Consider the following 15,997-nt stretch of genomic DNA (forward strand, 5'->3'; position numbering starts at 1 on the left):
GTACCTGAGGGCAAAAGCCAGAGCTTTTGTGTGTGTGTGTAAAGTTAATTCTTCACTAAACAATTATATTAACAAAAATTTTCTAGAAATTTATAGATCATTCTTAATCTCACTGACTAGGTCTTCTCTCCACCTCGTGGACCCTGAAAAACCTGAGACAGGTCTCAGTTAATTTAGAAAGTTTATTTTGCTAAGGTTGAGGACACGTACCTGTGACACAGCCTCAGGAGGTCCTGATGACATGTACCAAAGGTGGTAGGAGCACAGCTTGGTTTTATACATTTTAGGAAGTCATGAGACATCAATCACTATGTTTAAGATGTACATTGGTTCAGTTCAGAAAGGTGGGACAATTCAAGGCAAAGGCGGGGCAACTTGAAGTTGGGAGGGGGTTTCCAGGTCATAGGTAGATAAGAGACAAATTGTTGCTTTCTTTTGAGTTTCTAGTTAGCCTCTCCAAATGAGCCAGTCAGATATGCATTTATCTCAGTGAGCAGAGGGGTGACCTTGAATAGAATGGGAGGCAGGTTTGCCCTAAGCAGTTCCCAGCTTGACTTTTCCCTTCAACTTAGGGATTTTGGGGTCCCAAGATTTATTTTCCTTTCACAACCTCTTCATTTTCCATTATATTTTTTGAAGTTCCTTCTTTATCTAGACCCTCTGAATATCATCCTTTTACCTCATTCATGGATGCATATTCTTTCTTTTTTAGGCTGCCTTAGAAATGCAAAATTCCCCTCACTTTGCTATGCAGAGCAATCCATCTCTCTTGGATTTGCCCTAGTATAACCAGGAGCCCAGGAGGCCTCCCATTCCTTGTCTGCAAAAGCCTATCCATACCCATGAGGTATTTTCCTCAACAAAACAAAACAAAACAGGAAGCTATTCCTGACTCCACCTCTCCTTTAGAAGGCCAATCCTGAACAAAAGTAATCATCAACCATAAATTTATATACCCAGTGAAACTATCTTCACAAATGAAGGTAAAATAAAGACAATTTCAAGCACACAAAAAATGAGAGTTTTATTATCCAAAGTCTCTCACTAAAGGAAGTTCCAAAGGACATATTTTAGGAAGAAGGGAAATGGTTCCAGAAGAAACATCTGAGTTACAGGAGGAAAGTTGAATAGACAAACAAATAACAAACAGAAAGGTAAACATGGGTAATTAAAAAAAAATGCAACTGCAATTGGTTTTTGTTTAAAATAAGAACAATTTATTTTCCCCTTACAGGTACATTTATGATTATATTGCAGGTGTTAAAAGAAAAACCTTAGAATAATTAAATTTAGTAGAGTTTAATTGAGCAAAGAATGATTCACAAATCAGGCAGTGTCCCGAGCCAGAATAGGTTTAGTGTCACCTTGTGCTGGCTTGTGGTTGAAAAAGATTTATGGACAGAAAAAGGAAAGTGATATACAGAAGACAGAATGAGATACAGAAACAGCTGGCTTAGTTACAGCTCCACGTTTGCCTTATTTGTACACAGTCTGAACAGTTAGCTGCCTTTGATTGGTCCAAACTTGGTGATTGGCACAAGCATAGGTGACAGTCTGTGTACGCATCCAGTTAGATTACAGTTCACTATGTATGGAGAAACCTTTAGGCTGAACTTAAAATATGTAAGAAACCAGCTTTAGGCTAAACCTAATTTAACACAGGTAAATCTCAATTTAAATACTATTGGTAACCTTTTCTCATTATTGCCTGACAAATGATGTCCCTTTTCCTTTAGAAACATTTTCAAAGAACCCAATCCTTTTCTTTTAGTCGTCAAATCAAGTGTTTCTTAGTTTTCAACTGAGTAAGAAAACTTTTTCATTTATTATTTACTAGGGTCAGGAGCATTTAGTAGCAATGATAAAAGTGCGGATCAGAGACTACTTATATTGAACGGACGTGCTTTATAAGGTCTCTGTTCAACTGGGCATTCTGTTAAGTATTTCTAGTCAATGGATTCCTACGCGGACTGCTGAAACTTTAAGCTCTGGATGTGCAGTGCAGTTTAGTAAATGAACTAGAGCTCGGGTTCTATTTGGAACCCAGTTTTTTGGAGCTGAAGGGGCCCTTGGAACTCTTTAATCCCAGGTAGAAAAATGGAGACTCAGGAAAGCAGCACAGAGCATTTGTTATCTGAGATAAGAGAGATGGGGCCATTTGAGGGCTCTGACCAGGCCCCTGGCAGGCAAAGGGCTGCAGAGCGTTTCAAATTGGCAAAATTGACCTGTACTTCTCCATGTTGTGCTTCTCCTCAGAACTTTTGGGAAGCCGTGTGACTGTCATCATTCCAGCTAGAACACTTTCTTCCTCCAGAAAGTTTTGTGATCTGTTAACAATCATGTCTGGACCAAAGAATTTGGGGAAACTTGAAGCCAAAATAAATTTATCTAAGATTGTTGTTGTTTTTAAACAAGTGGCCAGCTTTGCAAATTTATGGATTAGTCCCCAAAGCTTGTGCTCTATAATTGACCCTTAACAGGTTAGCAGTAGAGGAGAAGAGAGACAAAGGCCACACTCTAGGGACTAAGAGCTATGAGAGTGTCGAGAGGTTGGGAGGGCTGTGTGTGTGTGTGTGTGTGTGTGTGTGTGTGTGTGTTTGTGTTGTTGGAGAAGGATGATCAGGTGTAGGAGAGAAGGGAGTAACTGCCACACTTGTGAATTTGGAAGCAATTTCAAAATCTCTATGTGGAGATTTTCTTTTGTTATATGGACAAACCTGGGGAAAGCCTCAAAAAGTTGAATGTCTTAGATCTCCACATTCTATTTTTTTTTTTTTTTCCAAGAGAATGCTTACTTAGTTGCGGGAAGCAGCCTCTAGGTGTGCAGGAGTGCAGATGCATGTCTTCCTTCTCTTCTAGTGGCTGGGACTCTTCCTGGGCTGGCATGGCAGCAACTGTGGGTGGGTGGTGCAAAATTTGTGCTGGTGTGGGAGGCTCTCATAAGTGACCCAGCCTCTGTCATTTCTGAGATGTTCATGTGGTGATGTGTCCTTTGCTCTAAAACAGTTGCTGTCATTTGTGATAGGTACACAGAAGTGTATGGACACAGGTGCAAATTCCCAGACCCTTACCTGTCACCAGGAGGCTGGTGGACTTTTCCAGGGTATTTGCCCCCTTTTCGTCTCCTGAATGACAATGTTGTGAATTGCGTGGGGGTTCAATGGAAGTGTTTTACTGACTGGGGATTTTTATTCTTGCTCATTATAATATTATCTTCTCTTTATTTCCTCATAAATACTTTAGGTTTCCTGTTGTAACTTTTGCTTTTCAATATCCATTTTATGTGGTGGTGATGATGATGATGACAATCATAGAAAACAGTTACATAGCCATCAAAATGTACCAGGCACTGCTCTAAACACTCACCTTATGTTAATACATGTAGGCCTATTATTATCCCCCTTTTATAAATATACATGTTCTTAGAACTTTTCCTTTTATTAAATTAGATTTTCATTCTTATGTTATCCAGTTTTATACCCAAAGTTTTAGTTCCTTTTAAATTTATCATTCTGAAATTTTTATTGCTAAAAATCATTTCTAAGTTCTATTGTCCAATATTTTCAATTCTTTTTCTTATTTTTGTATTCTACTTGCTTAATTACATTTAATAATTATTTTCTTTAATGCTGCCTTAGGGTTAACATTTTTCATTTTTTTTAATCCACTTTTAAAAAGTTCTTTTTTTCCTATATACAGGGGCTAGAGAAAAAGTTACACAATAGCATAGGGACGCATTCAGACAAATCCAAAGAGAGCCAATGGTATGGGGGGAGCAAAAGATAGGGTGAGGCCATCCTAGAGTAAAAGGGAACAAGAATTAACCACAAGCAACTTCGGAACCTGGATTAGATGCTGGTACAAAAACAAAACAAAACAAAACAAAACAAAACAAAACAAAACACAGCAAGCAAAGATATTCTTAGGACAATTGTGGGGATTTGAATATGAACTGGAATAATGGTTCACTTTCTTAGGTGTGGTAATGGTATCAGGGTTATGTAGGAGAATATCCTTATCCTTAGGCCATTCATGAGAGAGATGGAGAAAGTAAATGAGGTAAAATATTAACGATTATTGAATTGAAAGATATATAGGCATTGATTTCACTATTCAACTTTTTTGTTGGTTTGAACATTTTCATGGTAAAAGTTAGAAAATACAAAAAAAAAACACAAAAAGAAAACAATTTTTATCTTTATTATCTGTTTTTCAATTTTTGGTCTTAACTTGAGTATTATTTATATTATTATCTGTTTTTCTGTATTTTTGTTGTAACTTTTTAGTTCTTATTTTATATTTTTATTGTTTACTGCTTTATAAAATTTATGCGTTTACTATTTTATAAAACCAGGTAATGCCTCTGGTCCTGGATGCTGGCTGGGGAAAGGAACAGCCTGTATATATTGGCCAAGATGATGAGATTGAAGTTGCAGAGCTTGTGTTCTCTCTGGTCACCTGCCTAGCCCCCTTATCAGATACCTCACACCTTCACTGTTGGTTCCCAAATAACTCATATTAACATTAAACTCATAGTCCTCTCATAAATTACGTGATAATCTAAAATGGAGAGATTTGCCCTTTTCCATCTTGCCATTGAAATTCTCATGAAAAGAACAACAATAACAGAAATACCAAGTGCAATGGCAGGAGATCTGCAGGAGAAATTTCTAATGGCCCAGGACAGGTGTGGCTCTGAGGCAGGAAGACAACAGGAGATCCCCTCTCTCCACCCCTGCTGCAGAGAGGGGAATGGGGCTTAGTGGTTACCCCTAGGCCTAGATATGGTTTGTCAAAAAGAAGACAAAGCCACAAGCAGAACATAGTGCAATTTCCTAAAGTGTGAGTAGACTTGAGGGAAGTTACTTTTATATTAAAATAAACATGGGTATATTTTGGAATAGCCTGCAAAAGAGAGATGCCAAAGGAATTTTATGCTTATTGAAGGCTGTTTTGAGACATCCTCTAAGACTCCCAGGAGTATAAGTGGAAGAGTTTGTGAATCTCTGTATTATGATTAATTATGGGTTGGTTTGGCTAATGAAGGTTTTGTAGGGGGAATGTTTTTGTGGGCCAATATTGATTATATATATATATATATAGAGAGAGAGAGAGAGAGAGAGAGTATAGACAACTTTTTCTTCTTTGAATAGTAACCTACCGACCATTTGTATGTTGAAGTCCTATCCCCCAATACCTCAAAATGTGACTATATTTAGAGATAGGGCCTTTAAAAAGGTAATGAAGGGAAAAGGAGGTCATATGGGTGGGCCCTAATCCAATATGACTGAAGTCCTTACAGGAAGAGGAGATTAGGACACAGATATGCATGCATAAAGGAAAGACCACGTGAAGACATGCAGAGAAGTCAATCATCTGTAAGTCAAGGAGACAGGCTCAGAGGAAACCAACCCTGCCAGTCAACACCTTGATCTTGGACTTCCAGCCTCCAGAATTGCAAGAAAATACATTTCTGTTGTTTAAGTCACCCAGTTGTGATACTTTGTTAAGGGCAGCCCCAACAAACTGATATACTGCTAGAATGGTGCTTATCAATTTTGTTATTCTGTTAATTTGTTTCATTTACTTTCCAACACAGTTTTCTCCTTTCTCACTCACTGATATCCTGACGTTTGACTTCCTGATCAGAAATGGAAGTGATGGGGTTGGACGGCAGGTGTTGGAAACTCAAATGCCTTAGGGACCATGCATGTGGATGTGCAAATCCAGGATGTAGAATAAAGACGTGTGGTGGTTGCTGTCACAATGAAGGGTGCATTCCCACTTAAAGACATTCAGATTCCAATGCTTTAAAGCCCGGTGCCAGCCCAAATGAATAAGTAAGTCCTTACCTGGACTGTCTGGCAATTGCAATCCCTGCTCTAGTACAGCCTGGGCCTCATCCCCATGTTCCCTTGATTTATTACAAGAGGTCCATAAACACAGGTGCCAACCAAACCTTGTCTGTAGACTCTGTAATGCCACTCATATGCTCACCTCTTAGTAAATTAAATTGCAAACTCACTTGTTAAATTCAAATTAATTTCAGAACCTTCTTTATCGGATACTTTCTTCATCATGATGATATATGGGGTTTATCCAGATTTTTAAAAAAATTCACTTTTTGAATTATAAAAGTCATGCATACGTATATGTTTATTGTGAAAAGATACATTTCTTTTCCTCCTGTGGATCTTCCCCTCGGAATTCCAGTTCTAATTCTACTCGTTGTGTGAACCCCTGAACATGCACCCATGCCCATTCATTTTTCTGGGCCCCTCACAGCAGCTCTAGCACCTCCACCTAAAAGGATTGAAAGGGAAGATGAGACCCCATTGCAGAATATTTGAAGTGGTTACTCATCAGCCCTGTATATACATATGAAAATTCTCTGAGTTGTTACAGCAGCTGTTGCAACTGAAAATAATTCAGCAAACAGGATCATTTTCTGTGTAGTTTATGGGCTCGGGAACAGTCCAGAAGCTTTGGAATTTGAGTTACCGTCAGCCCGCTGCTCAGCCAATCTCCACATGTCACAGGCTGGTAATTTGATCTACAGCTCCCTTGAAGTGAGTTTGTACTGAACACAGAAAGCTCTTTTTTCCCCCTTTTTGCCAAACGCTAAATAGCCTTTTATGTGTGTCTTTTTTCCCCTTACACAATCACGATTTGATTCAACAAAAATATTACACACCTTCTTCCTGAGGATTTTGTGTCCTTTTCTTGGACTCGCAGCTACACATTTTGGGCAGCAAGTTCCCTTGTTCCCTCGGCAGCTGCCTGCGCGCAGTCCTCCGGAGAGCCTAGGCCTGGGAGAGACCGCCTTGGATTTAGCTGGGCCTAAGAAAACACAGGCACAGCAGTGAGAAAAATATTATCTTCCAATGCCCCTTCCTTTCAAGACTCAGGAAATCTGCTTCTTTTCAGTGCTCTTATCACTGCTGTGAAGTTTTGATTTTTCCAATCTCCAGTGGTGGTTTAAAAGGAGCTTAGAGCAGAAGCTGAAAGGGCCTCCTGTATTTAGAGAGCAGAAGCCCCACCTGCTGTCTCTGGGGCACCTCCCAGTGGCCAGGGCCAGGGGGTGTGTCTGATGATGGAGACAGTTGGAGCCACTTCAGCACTGGCACCGAGTTTATTCCATCTGCTTATATTTAGATTGTGGTGGGGAGGGCAGAATGCCTGATGATGCCGTCAGTTCACCACCATGCAACAGGTAGCCTGCTTTCCAGCTACTTTGCATGATATCCAGACTTTCTGGCATCAAGGCTTGGTGGCTTACAGGGCTTGAGGCAACACTACTCTGTAGCTTCCATTTTTTTTAGTGATTCCCTCACCCGTGGTGGATCTACCTAAGATCACAGTGGCCACGGTGGTATGCTATTTTGGGTTACTGAAAACTGAAACCTGTTTTTCGCTGAAGACAGTTTGCCTAACAGTTTAATAACCTTTATACTTAGAATATCAGGAGTCCTGTCTGTCTGATCAGCCAGTGGTACCATTAAGGAAAAATGAAAGATTGGTTTTCAGAGTCACTGAAGTTCTGGTGATATTTTAAATAAAAATTGAATACTTGGACATCTAAACTTATTTGATTGAAGCCTTGGGGTGCCTAAAGTCATTGTGGTTGAGATTATATCTGTTTATGGCTGAAAAAAATTATCAGAAGTGAAGTGTATAGAGTCTTATGTTGGGGACCTTGCTGTCCATCTCGGAGACCATCTGCAGAAAATCCCAACAGCTGCAGTTTACTTCTCATTTTTCAGAATAGAGATTGATTATGAAGGAGGCACAAAACAAACCAATAAACAAAAAAACCCAAATATTTGATTATGGCATTAACTTTATGGTCATTTCTAGAGGAGTGTGTGAGAGCCATTAACTAGGTTCTGATTCTTGGAGTAGATTAGACGTTGGCCTTGCACCCAGCTCCACGGAATGATGTCCCCAGAAGGCCTTGCTTGTGCCTGGACACTGATGTCTGAGGAGTACGCTTCCCTGAGCTTTCCATGGGTCAATCTTAGAGGGCAGGGCTCCATGATCCTGGCCTTGACTGAAGGGGGAAGGATAGATTGGAGGTTTTTCCAAAGACTCACTGGAATTTGGAGATAAAATATTTAATAGGTTGAAAGCCTTTACAAGGGAGAACTCTGGTCTCCCTGTGGACGATGACCAAATATGGTAAAAATGTTCCCATTTCTGGTGGATCAATCAGTCCTTAAATATTTCTAGAATAACTTCCATGGTTAAAATCTGGATCCAGATTTTCTAATGAGCAATTTGCAGAAAGAACCCACCTGCATCAAATGGCAAAGTCAGAACCACGTGCAAGAGTGAACTGCACAGCCCTTGCTTAGCAACATGCCGCTTGTAGCCCACTGGGGGTGGAGTGCCCTCCAATCTAGACTCTATACTAAGAAATTAGGTAATTCAATGGCAATAGTAATTTTAGCTGCAGTTTAAGGAACGTTTACAGCTTTGAAACAGGAAATGGAAAACAATAAGTAAGAAACTATAAAATAAATTGAGCACATAGCTTTCTGTTACATTTTATACCCAGTGGTACGGAAAGTTTACGTAAGGAAATGACAAGGCTTATTTAGGGGACCAGCAACTTCTGGAGTCTTTTATTGAAATGGAAATGGGAGCAATGTTGGATACTCTTAAGGCTATTTCTTTGTAAATTCCCAATTGGGAAGCTTTAATATGTGTCTAAAAGGATTTAAAGACATTTTTCTTTTAATATTTATATGCCATATTATAATAAGATGAATCTTTGCTGTGAATTTGAATCTGAATATTAATGTTGGCTGTATTTTATTGAGTGATTATAGTGAGCCAGGCTCTGTATTAAGCACTTGAAATGCCTGAGCTTATTTAATTTATTTAACATTATGATGTAGGTATTATTATTATCTCCATTTTACAGATGAGAAAACTGAAGATAAGAAAAATTATGCAGCTTGCCTAGAATATGGCTGCTAGCAAATGTTGTAAAGGAACTCAGATCTGCCCATTCCCAGAGCCTGAGGTCTTAATCTATTCTGCTGACTTAAATTCTGTATCATGAGTTTCACAACCTGAAGCTTGGGAACTCCTGTGGAGCCCTGGAGTGATGTTTAAGGAATACTTCAGTGAGCTGTACACACTACAACTCCCATATTGCATTTTAGTTTTTAAAAATAGTTTCTTTAAAATAAATGCAAGAGGGGTCTCTGAACAATATGCTCAGGTCTCCAAACTGGCTGAATTTACCATGGACTATTTTTCTAGCATTTGGATTTTAACAGAAGCAGAGCAAAGTTGGGATGACCACACCCTTCCTGGGCTTCAAGGACTTTAAAAATGTCCTGGCTGCACCAGAAGTTGGAGAGCTCTACATTTCAGCATTGGTGGTGTGTGTTGTCTGAATGAAATGGGTTAGGGGTAGTGGGGAGATAAGAGGATTTATAGCCTAAAGAAGGTCAGGGAATCCCGGTGGCCCACCTGCTTTAGAGTCTCAATTTTCTCAACTTTAAATGGAAATGATATCATTACCTATGTAATCTGAGTGTTGTTAAATGCATTAAATTAGGCAATACATGTGAATAAAGCTTATGAGTTATTATTTTGGAGGTATTTAATGTGTTCTCCCCTCCTTGACAGTGGGCTGATATTTTACCATCCTGTTTCTAAGGCCCTGTTAAAGTTGTTTTTCTGAGCGTGCTCTATCCATCAGGATCCTGGCAGGAAACAGATGGTGCACTCATGCTGGGAAGAGTTTAATAAAGGAACTGTTTACAAAAGTGTGCGCAGGATTTAGGAAAAGCAACAAGGGATGTTGCAGCGCCCCAGTAGAGGGCCATTACCAACACTAAGCCAGAAGGGTGGAAGGAAAGGAGTGTTTACCAGCACCTAGAGAGGTTTTTTGAGAGGGCTGCCTGATAGTAAATGTGGCCTTTGGTGGAGGAATGCAATCAACTCACAGAAACCTACCAGGGAGAGATCTTGGGGGAAAAATATCCTGACCTCACTTTCCTCCCTCCCTTTAATCTCCTGCGGGTATTCTCCACTGGTTGAATGCAAATGCAAGCCAGAGGAAAAGGGAACCCTTGACACAGTTTTCATATAGATTGGCCTCCAGGGCAGACAGCAGGTGAGAGTGGAGAGTGGGGCTGGGGGACAAAGAGCAGGTATGGAGCACAGCATGTGGCTCTCCACATGTTTACCAGTAACCTTCATCACTCTTGCCAGGTTGGACCGAGAATCAACTCAGCCCATAATTATGCTGTCGTGGTGCCTCTTCCTCCTTTTCTGTGTTTTTTCAATTTCCAGAAACTCATTCTTCACTTCCAAGCTGTCTTGTGTTCTTTTGCTCCTCTAAGTCTTCTTATTGTGGAAAAATGAACACAAAAAGTTAACTCACACACTTAAATGTCTTATGCCTAATTGTTACTTTAAAATGTGCATACTTATTTTCACTTCTGGGATGGCTAAATTGCTACCAGACTGACCACAGATAAACAATACAAACAACAACTATCTGAAGGTGAGTAACTGTAAGCAGATTATGGGGATTAGTTGGCACATGTGTGAAAGGATAAGACAAGGTGTGTCTTCCCCTATTTATGGTTTTTAGCTTAAAAGCAGGCCTTAGACAATGCCCATAGTCTTTCTGGCCTGACGAACTAGAAGAAAAAGTTGAGAGCAGCCAGAGCCAGAAGAAAGTGAGAGGAAACCTCTAAAAGAAGAGTGCCAGAGAGGGGAGCCCCAAATTCCATGCATCAGGTGCCCAGCTTTCTGGCTGAGTCCCAAACTTTGTGTGCATGTGGCACACTGCAAGCAGCTCAGTAAAGGGTCAATGACCTAACTGAGATAAGAGCTACTGCCCAAAAGACAGAGTTTGCAGTTTTGCCAAAACAAAAACATCACACTCGTTGGGAGAAGTCTAACAGAAATGCAGAATCTCCCTAACAAAACATTCCCAGTGTCCAGGAAAGCATCCAGAATTACCCAACATACAAAGAGCAGGAACCAGATTCCTGACCTATTCTGAAGAGAAAATATAATCAATGAGGATCAATCTTGAGATGACCTAGATATTGGAATTAATAGATGTAGATTTTAAAGCAACTGTTACTACAGTAATTAAAGGAACATTTATATTTTTATGTGCTTGTAGTAGAAAAGAAGAAAAGTCTAAATTAATGACCTAAGGCTACCTTAAAAAGCCAAAAGATTAGAATAAGTTAAATCCCAATGCAGTAGAAGAGTAGAACTAATTAAGGTAGGAAAAGATATCAACAAAATATAAAACAACATTAGAGGAACTATATTGGTTATAAGAAATGCAGTTTAAGTATAAAGACACAGGTAGGAGTAAAATTGATTCTTGAAAAGATCAAGAAAATTGATAGAACCATAGCTAGACTGATCAAGAGAAAAAGAACACAAATGATCAATATCAGGAATGAAAAAGGGGATATAACTACAGATCCTGCAGACATATAATAAGATGATATGTTGACTACCCTTTTTGCCTGCTGATTCCTGGACACTAGGAGTCCAACGTGCCTTGTGAACAATCATAAATTATAGTTCAGTGGGACACTTGCTGTGTCCTCTGGCAAAAATGTGCCCTTCTAGGGTCAAAGCCTACAGAACCCAGAATTATGGGGGCAGGAAGGACAGAAATCCCCTAGTGTGTCACTGGGAGTGATGACAAGTGTGATCCTTCCTATTTCCACCCCTTGGTTACATGTTCAGTACATTGGAACATATTCAGAGCTTTTTGGGTGTAAAGATTTGGGTACAGGAATACTGTCATTGAGAGCAGTGCTCCAAAATTCCTTCCATAAATACTGAGCTGTCTCCATCACCGTGGCCAGATTTTCATATTTTTTTCACCCCTGGCCATGTAACACACCTCACAGCAGACCCTTTGCTTGAACAGCTTATCTGTTTGCTTCCTACCACTTCTGCAGGAGAAAAATGGAGTGGAATGGGGGAAAGAACCTAGTTCTTTCTGCAGGAGAGATAGTTAATGCTTATGGTGTGCATTTTTATATGCCCCAATCTCCCTAGCAGTTAGTTCAGGGCCATGTGATTTGTTCTGGCCAATGGGTGTGAGCAGATCTTCTGAGTTGAGGCAGTGAAGAGCCAATGTGGTTCCTCTGTGGCTCTCTTTTTTGGGTATGGCAACCTTGGAGGCCGTGTGTTCCAGATGGTGTAGCTGTGAGTTTCAGGAGCACTGCCCAACAAACAGCAACTTTATGTCCTGTCAAAGCAACCTTTATCCTGCTAAGCCTCTGAGATTCCTGGTTTGCTTGTTGTGGTAGCAAGTGCTAATTACCTTGATTAATAAATCTATTCTCTCCACACCCATCAATCAATAAAAAATTCAGAACCCTGATAATAATGTTTTCACAGTTGGTCAGCTAAGAGTTTCTTGTAGATTGCTATGCACTTAGCATTTTGCTGGGTGTTTTGTTATCAGTGCCCACTCTGAGTGGGTGGAGCCCCCTTTCCTGGTGGGTTATGGACTCCCTTGTATCAGCAGATGAATAGAGGTTAAGAAGCATCACGAGTCAGCTTTATTTAGTTCTTATCTGGACATGGACAAGGTTACAGTCTACCCAGATATGCAGAGAGTATTCAGTGCTACATATTCAAGCTCCTTTCCTGGATAAATTTCTGTTGGTTGCTCCCATTCCTATAACTGGAACATCACCTGTTAATTTCTTAATGTATGTGCACACAACAGATTCTTACTATGTATTCTCTGTCTAGCCAGGAGCATTACAACTGCTTCCACCACACCACCTCATTTGGCTATCATCTGAGTCTTGGGGTTAATTTCTGAGCAATTAGTGCTGCTGTGGTCATTGGGGTTTTTTTTGTTTTGTTTTGTTTTTTTTAGGCTCAATCTTATCAGATTGGATGCCTCTTGCTTTCAACCCACACTTTGTTGCCTCACCCTTATGACTCCTCTATTTCCCTCTTCATCCTTTTATTAAACAAAACTTATTAACTCTGTAATCAGACCAGCAGCATTGTGCAATAGGCACAAATGTTAGGTGCCTTACACATGCAGTTTTGTGCCCAACTTTGGCAGCAGTTGTTTTTATTCTGTCTTCACAGATGAGGAAATGGAGGCCCAGTGAAGACACAGGAGAAGTATTAGTGACCTGCTACTTTTAGATATAATCTGTATAGAGAAATAATATGGATATAAAAGAAGTTGCTAAAAATAATCGTAATATCTGTATATTGTAAACCAGCAGTCCCCAATGTTTTTGGCACCGAGGACAGGTTTTGTGGAAGACAATTCTTCCACAGACCAGAGGCAGTCGGGAGATGGTTTCAGGATGATTCAAGCACATTATATTAATTTTGCAATTTATTTCTATTATTATTACATTGTAATATGTAATGAAATAATTTTACAACTCACCATAATGTAGAATCAGTGGAAGCCCTGAGCTTGTTTTCCTACAAGCTCATACGGGACTCCATATGAGGTTGATGGGAGACAGTGACAGATCATCAGGCAGGCATTAGATTCTAATAAGGAGCATGCAACCTAGATTCCTCCCATGTGCAGTTCACAATAGGGTTTGCGTTCTTGTGAGGCTCCAATGCCGCCGCTGATCTGACAGGAGGCGGAGCTCAGGCAGTAATGTGAGCAGTGGGGAGCAGCTGTAAATATGATGAAGCTTCCCTTGCTCACCCACCGCTCACCTCCTGCTGTGTGGCTTGGTTCCTAACAGGCCATGAACCAGTTTTGGTCCACATGGCCCAGGGGCTGGGGATCCCTGTTGTAAACTACTTAACATTGCTAAGAAAAACTAAAGAAGATATAAATAAATGGAACAATATGCTGAATTCTTGGAATGAAAGAATCAATATTGTTAGTTGTCTCCAAATTGATGTATAAATTCAAAGCATTCCCAGTGAAAATCCCAGAAGGCTTTTTTTTTCTTTTATCTTTTTTTTTTTTTTTGGTAGAAGTTGATAAGATGATTCTAAAATTTATATAGAAATGCAAAGGACTTAGAATAGCCAAGATAATTTTGAAAAACAACAGAGTTGGGGGACTCATACTACCTAATTTTGAGACATAAAACTATTGAAATCAAGGTAGTGTGGTAATGGTATCAAGATGGACAATATATAAGTAGATATAATGGAAACACACATCTCATGTATCTGGTGAATTGACTTTTATAAAGGTTTAAAGGCACTTCAACAAAGAAAGCATAGCCTTCTTAACAATTGATCATCCATTCATAAAAACAGGAAAAAAAAAAGCAGAAAACTCCTTTGATTCAAACCTTGCAACATATCCAAATCCAAAAGAGATCATAGGCCTACTTTCAAGATCTAAAAATATAAAATTTCTAGAAGGAAACAGAAGAGAACATCTTTGTGACAAGGTATTAGGAAAAATGTTTATAAATCCCATACCAAAAGAATAAACCATAAAAGAAAAAAATATAAATAGGGCTTCATTCAAATTAAGAACCTCTACTCTTTGCAAGAAACTTAAGAAAATGAAGAATATCTACCTATTGGAAGAAAATATTTTCAAATCACATATCTAATAAGACTTGCATACAGAATATATAAAGAATTCCCTTAACACAGTAATAAGAGAACAAATAAACCAGTAAAATAGGGCAAAATATTAGAACAGGTACTTTACCAGAAAGGACATATAGATGGCAGATAAATGCATTAAAAATGTTCAATATCATTATTCCTTAGGGGCAGATTAAAACCACACTGAGATAGCACTACACATCTGTTAGAATAAAGACTGACCATGGCAAGTCGAGGGCAGGAAGCAACTGGAACTCTCATGTACTGCTGATGGATGTGTAAAATGGTACAATCATTCTAGAAAATAGCTAGTTTCTATTATATGTCAGCTTAAAAGCTAAACATATAGATAGCAAATAACCCAGTCATTTTACAGGTATTTACTGAAGAGCAATCAAAGTATGTGTCTATACAAGGATTGAACATGATTATTCATAGAAGCTTTATGGTAATAGTCAAAAACTAGAAACAACCCATATGTCCATCAGTGTCCATCAATAGATGAATGGATAAATAGACTGTGGTATAGCTATACAATGGGATACTTATCAATAAAATAAATGAACTATTAGCACATGCAACACGAGTGAAATTCAATGTAATTATACTGATAGAAGCAGATAAAAATGACATACTGTATGATTTTATTTATACACGAATCTAGAAAATTCAGACATTTATAGTGACAGAAAGCAGATAAGTAGTTGCCTGGGGATAGGGGGAGTGGAGAGTAGTTGAAGAAAAGGATTTCAAAGGGGCTAGAAAAACGTCTTGGGATGATGGATATGTTCATAATCTTGATTGTGGTGACAGTTTTACAGGTATATGTATGATGTCAAATTTATCAGATTGTACTTATATAAAATAAGTAAATTATTTTATATCATTTACACCTCAATAAAGGTGCTAATAGCAAGTAAATAGGGGATATTTATTGAAAGGCAGGTGATGATAGGGTAAAACAATTTAGCTCTGAAGCCAGGATGCCTGGGTTACTAATTTTTTCTTCTCCTCACTGGTTGTATCACTTTGGACTGGTTGACTCTTCTGGGCCTCTTTTTCTATGTCTAAAATGGAGAAAACTATTCCAACTTCTGTGGGTTCTTGTGAGCATTAAGTTGGTTTATTAATATAAAGCACTTATGGTACTCCCTGGTATGTAAGAAGTATTTAACAAATGTTAAGAAATTATTATGCACTGGGCACCATGTGAAGTGTTTTATGAGAATTATCTCATTTAAACTTCACAGTCTCTGAAACAAGTAACAATCCTTATCCTTTGTACCAATATCTAAGTGAAAAGGAGAAAACCAAGCTGCAAAGAGGAGGTTTAACTTATCCCAGATTGGTTACACAGGAGGCAAGAAGCAGAAGCCAGATTTGAGTAAAGGCAGTCAAACTTCAGAACCCACACTTTTAA

The sequence above is a fragment of the Gorilla gorilla genome, chromosome 14 (genome assembly GCF_029281585.2).
Source record: "Gorilla gorilla gorilla isolate KB3781 chromosome 14, NHGRI_mGorGor1-v2.1_pri, whole genome shotgun sequence".
Classification (NCBI taxonomy): domain Eukaryota; kingdom Metazoa; phylum Chordata; class Mammalia; order Primates; family Hominidae; genus Gorilla; species Gorilla gorilla.